The sequence below is a fragment of the Rhodnius prolixus genome, unplaced genomic scaffold (assembly GCF_049639745.1).
Source record: "Rhodnius prolixus isolate KJV_2025 unplaced genomic scaffold, Rpr scaffold_8, whole genome shotgun sequence".
NCBI lineage: Eukaryota > Metazoa > Arthropoda > Insecta > Hemiptera > Reduviidae > Rhodnius > Rhodnius prolixus.
Genome location: NW_027411593.1, coordinates 10,033,065 through 10,044,153, shown reverse-complemented (window position 1 = coordinate 10,044,153; position 11,089 = coordinate 10,033,065). Strand labels below are relative to the sequence as shown.

Below are 11,089 nucleotides of genomic sequence, written 5' to 3'. Positions count from 1 at the left end.
CTAACTTATAAACTAGATACTTTTGCCATCCATTGAAGTTCCTTTGATATGGTTTCTTCTGATATGGCAGGGGCACCCTTGCCCAACTTACTACTAAGATTAACCTAACTTATAAACTAGATAATTTAGCCATCCATTGATCTTCCTTTGATATAGTTTCTTCTGATAAGGAAGGGGCACACTTGCCCTACTTACAACTAATCTTAACCTAACTTATAAACTAGATACTTTTGCCATCCATTGAACTTCCTTTGATATGGTTTCTTCTGATATGGCAGGGGCAACTTTGCCCAACTTACTATTAAGATTAACCTAACTTATAAACTAGATAATTTAGCCATCCATTGAGATTCCTTTGATATCGTTTCTTCTGGTATGGCAGGGGCACACTTGCCCAACTTACAACTAATCTTAACCTAACTTATAAACTAGATACTTTTGCCATCCATTGAAGTTTCTTTGATATGGTTTCTTCTGATATGGCAGGGGCACCCTTGCTCAACTTACTACTAAGATTAACCTAACTTATAAACTAGATAATTTAGCCATCCATTGAGATTCCTTTGATATCGTTTCTTCTGATATGGCAGGGGTACACTTGCCCAACTTACAACTAAGCTTAACATGTGCATGTGCTTTGAAATATCTGATTACTAATACGTTTAAAATTTACATTAACCATTAAAACAAAAATACTTTTATTTAACTTCACACGTTTCGAATCTAAAAAAAGGATTTCATCTATTTAGTGTTTAACCCCTATGGATTGTTAATCTACTGCAGCGAAAACAAGTCCATGAACATTAAACTCTCAACAGAAAGAAACTCTATCCCAAAACATTAAATTCAAAACGTTGAACGTAATAAATAAAAGCACATTTTTTGAAATTATTTAGAATTTAACTTCTACTTAAATGTTTAATCAAAATTATAATATACGCATAAAACCGTACAAATAGACGGTTTGAGACTGAAGCATTCAATTCGAAGTAAGACAAGCAATTTCACTGAATTAGAACTCATACATACTCTGCGCCCTGTTCTGCTTGGCACATTAATGACAGTAGATTAATTGTTCGGCGACATATGTCGTATATAGTTGTTCTAGAGATCACATACTATCGAAATAAGCGGTTACCGATTTAGTTCCGTTTGCCACACCGTATTACTTCTCGAACACGCTCCGCGCCGAATAATCTTTTAAGTTCTTTAAAATAAAATTGTAACTCGGACGATGGATATTTCATACCGAATGTTTTGACGTTCACGGATTATCTAAATTTTCGGATATCCGATTTTATCGTTCCCTAGAAGATCCGCTAATACAAATCGCACCGTTTTATTTCATATTAGCCCGGATATTAGTTGTATGGTACCATACTTTTAAAATATATCGTATTAGTAGTGAACTCTAGAAGAATTAAGTGTCATATTTAAGCTAGCAATTATTTTTTTATTAATGTGCAATGAAGCGTTAGGTGCAGATAGTTTTAGAGGAATAAAAGAGTAAAATTGCATGTCTGGAAATTAGCATCAAATTCACTTATCTTTTATGCGAAGTTGGGGTAAGAGCTAGTTTTATTTAGGTTAGAAACATAATGTAAGAGGAGTTTGAACTTTAAACAAGTTGGTTAGTTATCTATTAAAACTGACTCTCGCAACACCTGAAGTTATACATAGAAAGTAAACTGATATGATGGCCTTTAAATGTGCTTAAAACTAAACCTACTTCTATTACTAATTCCTTAAAACTATTCCTACTTCTATAACTAATTCTTAAAACTGTACTTATTTTTATAACTAGTTCTTAAAAATATACCTACTTCTATAAATAATACTTAAAACTATACCTACTTCTATAACTAATTCTTAAAACAATACCTACTTTTATAACTAATGCTTAATTCTATCGCTACTCTAAAACTAATGCTATACTTTAACTAAACTACAACTAAAAATGTAACTAAAACTAGTGCCATCTATCAGTTTTTATTGTCACTTCTGATATGGTCAGTTTCAATTCTTAATTAATTTAAGTTTCGATCATAAAAGGTAAACGGAAAATTTAAGTGAAAAGAAGACATCAATACAGAAAAAAATTGAAAAAATTAAACACGCTTGCTGGAATGGAAGAATTAACTTGACGAGATCTTATTAGTTTTATTTCAAGCTTGAATTGGTGTTTATTTTTTTTAGGAAGTTTTGATATATATAAATACAGATATATCTCGAACGTTTGCGATACTGCACCAGATATCACAATTTATAGTTTGTAGTCATTAATGAACATCTTTGTATATTTAAAGTTCAATTAAATTTGGAAAAATGTTTAATTGAAGCTACATTTGAACTTTAAAAACTGTACTGTCTCTGTTAGCCTACTCCCGGGAGTAGTTGCCCAGGGAGCACCTCGAGGAGGTAGAGATCAGATTTCGCTCCCCAAAAATTATCTACCGATTCTCGCATAACAATTGTTCCAACTTAAATACTAACATAAGTAGGATTACTTCTATCCTTACTATGCAGTTTTATTTCTTTTGTTCTTGAAGATAAATTTTATATTCCACTATAAATAGTTTTAGGTGTATGATGGTAAATTATGAGGTAATTAACATGCCCATTTCTCTATTAAATTCACTTAGTGTATTTTAATTCAAAGATATTTATATCTTTCTTTTTATTGAATGCTTAACTCCAAAGTGAAGATTGTGAGCTTTAAAATTTTTTCAAAATCCAATCAATTCTATATTGTAGCATGTTTCATTTGAATCCTTAATTGATTTCATTAATTCATTTTATTTTAAACTATTTGAATTTCTATTAAAAATTTTTAATTTGCAATGTTCTTATTGAATAAAATAATAAATATTATTACTTACTTGTTTTTTCCAAATTCAGTTCAAGGTAGGTAAATGTTCGGGGTGACTTGCTTCACAATTTGGATGCTTGATTGTTTTAGGGAAGTTGTTAAAAATATCCCAAGGCAAAAAGCTATTTCAAGAGTGCAGTTCCTAAACAAATTTATTCAAAAATATAATAATTAATATTGACTAACGTATCTGAAATGAATTTTAGAAATTACCAGATTATTTAAAAAAAAAAATAAAATAAAATAATAAAACTTAATTTCAAGTCAAAATGTAAAAATTAATAAAGTGAAATAGAAAAGTAATTAAAGAAATACGAATCATTGCTTGTCCAGGCATGCAAGATTCATTGCCCGACCACGTGCTAATTCAATTTTTAAGTTTTTTATTAAAAAAATATTTAAAATTAATTTCAAGTTAAAATGTAAAAATTAATAAAGTGAAATAGAAAAATAATTAAAGAAATAGGAATTACTGCTTGCCCAGGCATGCAAGATTCATTAGTTGACCATGTGCTAATTCAATTTTTCAAGATTTTAGTAAAAAAATATTTAAAATAATAATAAAACTTAATTTTAAGTTAAAATGTAAAAATTAATAAAGTGAAATAGAAAAATAATCAAAGAAATACGAATCATTGCTTGTCCAGGCATGCAAGATTCATTGCCCGACCACGTGCTAATTCAATTTTTAAGTTTTTTATTAAAAAAAATATTTAAAATTAATTTCAAGTTAAAATGTAAAAATTAATAAAGTGAAATAGAAAAATAATTAAAGAAATAGGAATTACTGCTTGCCCAGGCATGCAAGATTCATTAGTTGACCATGTGCTAATTCAATTTTTCAAGATTTTAGTAAAAAAATATTTAAAATAATAATAAAACTTAATTTTAAGTTAAAATGTAAAAATTAATAAAGTGAAATAGAAAAATAATCAAAGAAATACGAATCATTGCTTGTCCAGGCATGCAAGATTCATTGCCCGACCACGTGCTAATTCAATTTTTAAGTTTTTTATTAAAAAAATATTTAAAATTAATTTCAAGTTAAAATGTAAAAATTAATAAAGTGAAATAGAAAAATAATTAAAGAAATAGGAATTACTGCTTGCCCAGCATGCAAGATTCATTAGTTGACCATGTGCTAATTCAATTTTTCAAGATTTTAGTAAAAAAATATTTAAAATAATAATAAAACTTAATTTTAAGTTAAAATGTAAAAATTAATAAAGTGAAATAGAAAAGTAATTAAAGAAATACGAATCATTGCTTGTCCAGGCATGCAAGATTCATTGGTCGACCACGTGCTAATTCAATTTTTTTAAATTTTTAGTAAAAAAATATCTAAAACTCCGTAAATTTAATATAGTTTTATTACTAAGTTTATTTTCTATTAGTTTTAGTAAAAATTTGATTGAATTTAATTGAAAAAATAATAAAATCTTACTTACGTGATCACCATAGATGTTCACTGGTCGGGAGCCCAATGGCAACTGACTGCAAAAATCCGTTAGTCGCCATATTTGAATTTGGATTTTTTATAAAATCAAATTTAAGCATAATTCTGTTTAAAATGGATTAATAACAAGTTAATTTAGATAAAAAAATTATTTTCCCACACTATTAATAGTTTTAAAGTATTTTTTAAAATAAATTATTTGGGACTACTTTATGACGTCACTCAAAAGCACATGGTTTTGCGGAGGAATACAAAAGTGATTCTAATTAGAAATTAATAATTCTAAATATTTTCTTTTAAAAAATGGAAGAATATTAAATTATGAAGTTAGATTAAGTAGATAAAAATTGTTTTTTTAAGGCAAAAATGAGCACCTATACTTCTGACCTTCTTTGACTAATTCTGGAAAGTCTGCTCGATAGATTTTCTTGAAATTTGGAATTTTAATTAAATAATAGATAATGTTTAATAATAAATTTGTGGTAAAACGTAAAATTTAATTTAAATGCTAGTTTACGATTTTGACCTAGGACTCAAGTTGTACACCAAAACTGGTCTCAAAAAAGATTTCAGAAAACGGTTTTCAGGAAAATGTAAGCAATGCGGCTTAAATAAAAAGTACACAAAGTTTGAACAAAATCTTTGAAGTTTTTTTTTATGAAAATCCGTAAAAACAACTTAACCTATTACCTACTCTTATACGTGGCGAATTTCCACGAACCTACGCGATAATTTTCTCTTTTATGTTAATATTTTTGCAAAATTTTCATTGCCAGTAATTCTAAATTAGTGGTAAGATCTTAATCTTGTGTTGAAATTGTTTCATATTAAGCCTTAGAGTGGAAACCCTGGTTAAGTCAATATTCATTCATATTGAAATTTTAGCTCGCATTAATTGTTCATTTACGCATTATAATTTAATTTTACATCATATTTAAGAATAATAGTTAAGTGTAGGCGGAAACTTTTACCTGTGAGCCGTTTTTTAAAGAACTTAAATCAGCCTTTGCCCAATCTTCCTTTTTCCCCTGAGTGCGCTCAATCAATTTTCTTTCTATTGGTTAATATTAATCAAAAAATAAAATTTAGCTTCTGTTTATGAGATGTGCCTGTTTTAAACAAGTTATATTATACTTAAGGCCCGTTTAGACCCTAGTTGTTCAGTTCAGTTCACCAAGATATCTCAAAAACCAACCAATACTCAACATACACGTACAATATTTACTTTCTGTTTGATCATTTTAAAAAATTGAATACACAATTTTTAAACAGATTATTAAATTAAACAGATTAAACCTTTTAAACAGATTATTTTATTAATAAATGAAGTTTACCATTATTATCTAACAAATAAAACGTGCAACTTTAAAGTAGAAAGTCTTACAAAAGACTATGAAATCCTGTAGCACTCCAGTACTAGTGGTATTTAATCTGAGAATCAACATTATTAATGTAATTTAAATAGCTGGTCACTCACTAGACCTATATAAGAACCCATTATACTACATTTAACCATGATGGCGACTCTAAAGACTTATATAGGACCTCCTTACATCATAAAACATTTAACTGAAGTAGCTATAAAGATAGCTACTCACAAGACTTATATAGAACCTCCTTACATTCACATTTAAGATTTAACCATGTTGGCTACTCACAAGACTTATATAGGACCTCCTTACACACACATTAAACCTTTATAGCTACTCACAAGTCTTATATAGAACCTCCTTACACTTACATTTAACCATGTTGGAGACTCACAAGACTTATATAGGACCACTTTACATTCACATTTAACCATTTGGCGACTCATAAAACTTATATAGGACCTCCATAAGCTCACATTCAACTTTTTTGTTGCCGTGCTACATGTAACCTTTGCCTTTTGATTAAATTAAATTAAAAAACAAAAAGGCTGCCAGAAAAATGATACAGAATTAGCATGCTAGTTTGATGGTTAATTTTTCAATCAAATTAAAATCTTCTTCCAGCAAAAATTAAAATTTTTATTTTTAAGACACAAATGGAAAGATTAAAATTAAATGGACAAATGCTTTAGATTATGTTGTATTAATTTGAACGTATTAAAAAGATTACCTGAAGAACAGTTTCTGATGCGAATTACCTTATATTTACGGTCTAACCGCTGCTGGTGGTATACAGGGACCTTCAAAATAATCATTTCATGTGAAAGCCGTGCTTAACGGGGTTGCAAGTTGTCAAAAGATCGAAAAAGCCAAAGGATGAAAGCACTGTATAAAAGGAAAAAATAATACATTAATATTACTCAGTAGATAATTCTAATTTAATTCACACTATTGCAATAATATTACAAACGCTGGTTTTTTTTTTATGTTAAAATGATCCATTTTTCATGAAAATAAACTATTCCGCTTTGATTTTCTTAAAAAAGAAGAGAAAAATTAATAAGGTTCAAAAAGTTTACCTGTTACCGGAAAAGATGAAAAAAATCACACGTAATTCAGTAATACACTAAATGAACGTTGTTGAAATAATCCTACAAAGTAGACATGTACTATTAAATAAATGTTTTACAAAAACTTTTGGTTAATCAGTAAAATAGAATTAGACCTTTAAAAATACTTATTTTATTGTCAATTACGTTTAATTGTCTAACAAATTAAATAATTTTTTTAAATATTAAAAGTTTTCTTCAACCTCAACTTTTCTTTTACGAAAGTGAAAGAAATAATTTATTCTGATTCAAACCAAATCACCTTCATTCTTCGGAGAGCGACTTGTCCTCCAGTGTTTTTAAATGGTAGAATTCTTCCTTCTGTGGATAAAGTTCGCTACTGGGGACTCTATTTGGACAAAAGACTCACTTGGAATGTACATACTTAAACTTAAGAGAAGGAACTAAACCGACGTTACAAACTGCTCTCATGATTACTTGACAAACGTTCCCATCTTTCTCTAGAGAATAAAGTGCTCATCTACAACACTACTGAAACCTTTATGGACTTACAGAATAGAAGTGTGGGGTTCTACCAGGCGCTCTAAAAACACTCCAATCCAAAATTCTTCGCTGTATCACTAATGCTCCATTTACGTTTCTAACCAAACCATTCACAAAGACCTCAATGTTCCTTTTGTACGCGTCCTAATCACATCTCGGTACAAAACATTTCATATCTCTCTCTCCACTGCAATCCGTTAATCCAAGAACTTTCTTCTCACTCCATTCCTGGGAATCCCAATGGACGACTGAGACGACGTTGGCCAAGAGATCTACTGATGGAGTAAAATTGATGTATAATTTTTCCTATGAAAATATGTAAATATCCCTCTCCCTTCTCATTCAGTCACCATTCTCACTCAGCTCTATTACCTTGCTAATTACTCGCATCTCGCTCAGCTCAATTTCTTCACTATTCCCCTATCACATTCACAATCTATCGCCTGCATATTTCTTATTCCTCACTGCTTGACAATACTAATAGTAAAAACACTGGACAACTGCTCCACCCTTGTGCTCATCGTTTCCCTTCATCATATTTACTAGATGCTCATTTTGCAGTTTGCAAATTATGATTCAAAGCGAAAGGTTAACCATCATAAAAAAGTTTTAGTTTATGATTTCATGCTTTGAACGTACTAAATAATAGATAAAATTACCTGAAGAACATTTCCATGGGCCAAATTGTAGGTAGATTCTCTTAACTTCTTCATTCTCCAGAATGGACTGGATAAGAACCATCTAATTTATACACACGTACTGCTGGATGTAAAGAAGGGACTAGAAAGGTAATCATTTCACATGATAGTTGAGCATTACTGGGCTGCAAGCCGGCAAACGGTTAGAAAAGCCCATGGATGAGAGTCCTAGAAATTTATAAAGAATGCTGTATTAATAATTTTAACTATTTAATTCACATGATAAGACTGCAGAAATCCGAGCATTTTTCTGTTGAAGTAAATCTTTTATCAAGCAGTTCAAGTATGAGGCAACCAACTTAAACCATTCTTTATTTACTTTTCTAGAAAAATGGTAATGTTGGCTCAAAATGATTAGGTATTTCTACTTTAATTATGTTTCCATAATTCTTCTCGCCGATACACCGAAAACCGCTAAAGAAATGAAACGCCCTTCGCGAGTGTACTCTCGCTAATACGTTGAAAGAACACGTTTAAATAACAAAAATTACGATTTTCAGTAAAGGTAGTAAACATAGCCATAAAATACAATTCTATAATTAAAGATAGATATAATTCGTAATTTTAATTACCTCGTTTTGTTCATCTTCAAACTCTGGTGTACTTTCTAAGACAAGTGTTGATATGATTAGCAAACTTATAGGTATGCTATCGAAATCTAAAAATTCTACCTGCATGACCAACTATTGTCCTTATGTTTACGATTTAGACTAATAATTAATTATATCTTGAAACAGGACAGTTACTGAAATAGATACAATTACTGATTTCACATTACAAGATAAGCATACTTAAACTGAACACGGCGGTGCTACACAATAACACGCACTGCAATTGCCAAGAGTCGCCATTGATAACCTTCGGTAGGTAACAAAAAGTCCCACAATTAGCCATTCAGTGGCAACACTGTGAGAGACCCCACTCCACAATTTTTTTTTTTTAAATTAATACTCATCTAATAGCTTTTTTTTTGTATTATGTTTGATTTTTTTGGAGAGGCATTTAGAACAATATTTTACAACCAGTGCACATATTACAGATTTTTAGGGAAGGGATTAGCTATGCGGTTAGCATACTGGACTCCCACGCGGAGGTCCCGGGTTCGAATCCAGCTGCTGACCCTTAGATTTTCTCTTCCTAGGAGCTTCTTACAGCTCACTGTCCGGTGATGGACAGTGTTGTCTGTATCGAGAGAACACTGTCCGGAGGCCGGCAGTGCACTGGAAAAAGCTCCGGGCGTTAATAACCTCAGCTGTTGATGCGCCCCCCCCCCCAAAAAAATACAGATTACATATTAAGAAAAAACATTCAAAATAAATTACTAATAAAGAAAAAATAAATAAAGTAATAAATAGTAATAAAAAAAAAGAAAATAGAAACTTGAAGAATCGATAAAATTATTAAACTGTGTGTAATTATCATAATATAGAATGCTCTCCACTGAAATATTAAAATATATAATGATGCATAAACACATACATGGGGATAGGCCATCTGTGATTTTAGAAATCTATCACCTATTTGTTGCGTATCTATAATAAATTGTTAAAGCTTGAAAAATAAAATAGTAAACGACATTAATTTTTGTCACATCATTAGTTTCTAATAATCGAGCAACATTTGAAATCATTACTATTGTTACAGATGTATTTACTAATATATTTTTCTCTACTATTCTTATACAGGAGACAATTTATTTGAAAATAATAAAAGATCGTCTGCACTCTCTAAATTACAAATCTGACAGTTATTTTTACTAAAACTATACAGTTCACCAGTATAAAAAAATGGAATTATTTCGGCTGGCACAGTCGTAGCTGGGTATTCAAACTTTGTTTGCTCATACTAAATTTTAAATAGTTTTCTATTCCTGGCATACTACTAATTAATCTATAATTATTATTGAAACGAGCATTAATATAATAACTAAAGCTACGTCTTTCGACAAAGTGTGATTCCTGATTTTTTCAGATTATTAATTCAGATTTAAAAGAATTGAAGTTTTATTTTTTAGTATAAAAGTTGCTCCAATTGTGACCAGTTTCTCTTTAAGTTGAGAAAGTCAGTTGTATTAGAGTTGTTACGACGAGCTTCGCTTTGCTCAAACACTTTGTTCATGCAAAGTTTTGGAAGGCGAACGTCACCCATACTTTCACTTTTTGCCACAATTAAACCACTTTTATAAACAAACTAATTTCTAAACGACTAGTTCCCGTTTCAAAACGGACAAAATGATAAGGGGTATTGCGAGCCACATGAATGTAAATAAAGTAATAGTAAAGTAATGGCCTATTTTTTCAGGCAGGACTTAACGTCCAACTACCTATTAGGTGTCGTGGACGGGAGCTGAAGCTCATACTTTAAACAATTTTGTCTAACAAATAAAAAGTAGTCAAACGCTAGATTCAAACTGGGGATCTCCCACTTACAAAGCCACGCTCTTGTCCACTAAACCAACACCCGCCCAAAATATATGTACATATATGCAAAGGCATATATATATATACTAGTTGTACCTCTTAACTTTTTAAATTGTTAATTTATGTACAGCTCTAAAGAGAATAGGGCAGCTGCCCTGACCAGGCTCTCATGACAACGATTGACCTGCCAATGAAAAGTGGTAGTAATTTTTCATTTATTGTTTACATACCAAATGATGTGTCTCTGCTACAATTTTGCATGTAGTAAGAAGTCGACTTCAATTATGTCGTTTTTTCTTTAAAATAATAAATAATGATAACAAAAGGCTGCTCGCATTATTTACTTACTGTTCAGATTCGTAAGTTTCCGCTTCATAAGTATTTGTCTATTTAAGCATGTCAAAACTAAAATTTATAAACAAATTATAATTTGAAGGATTGCATCAGCAATGGAACTTGAAACATTCCAACCGCGAAAGTGCTTCAAGAAATATCATGTCTGAGCTTTCTACAAATTTTAGCTTTTTAAATAATTTGCTGACATAAACGAGTTCTCAATTACTGAGAATAGCTAAAAGTTGCCTGAAAGCAGATACTTAGTAATAAGCGGTCCCTCTTTTAGAAAACTTTTCTTGCTATCAACATCGATGATTTTAAATGATG

The 11,089-nt window shown here is 30.4% G+C and overlaps 1 long non-coding RNA gene across 1 annotated transcript; it reads right to left on the bottom strand.

The window, feature by feature from the left end:
- Positions 1-448: 448 nt before the first annotated feature.
- On the bottom strand, positions 449-8,973 carry LOC141450824 (uncharacterized). The gene is made up of 4 exons (XR_012456344.1): positions 8,579-8,973; positions 7,968-8,174; positions 4,318-6,580; positions 449-3,011 (listed from the first exon to the last, which is right to left on the bottom strand). It is a non-coding gene; the product is annotated as an uncharacterized lncRNA (long non-coding RNA).
- Between the last annotated feature and the right edge of the window lie 2,116 nt (positions 8,974-11,089).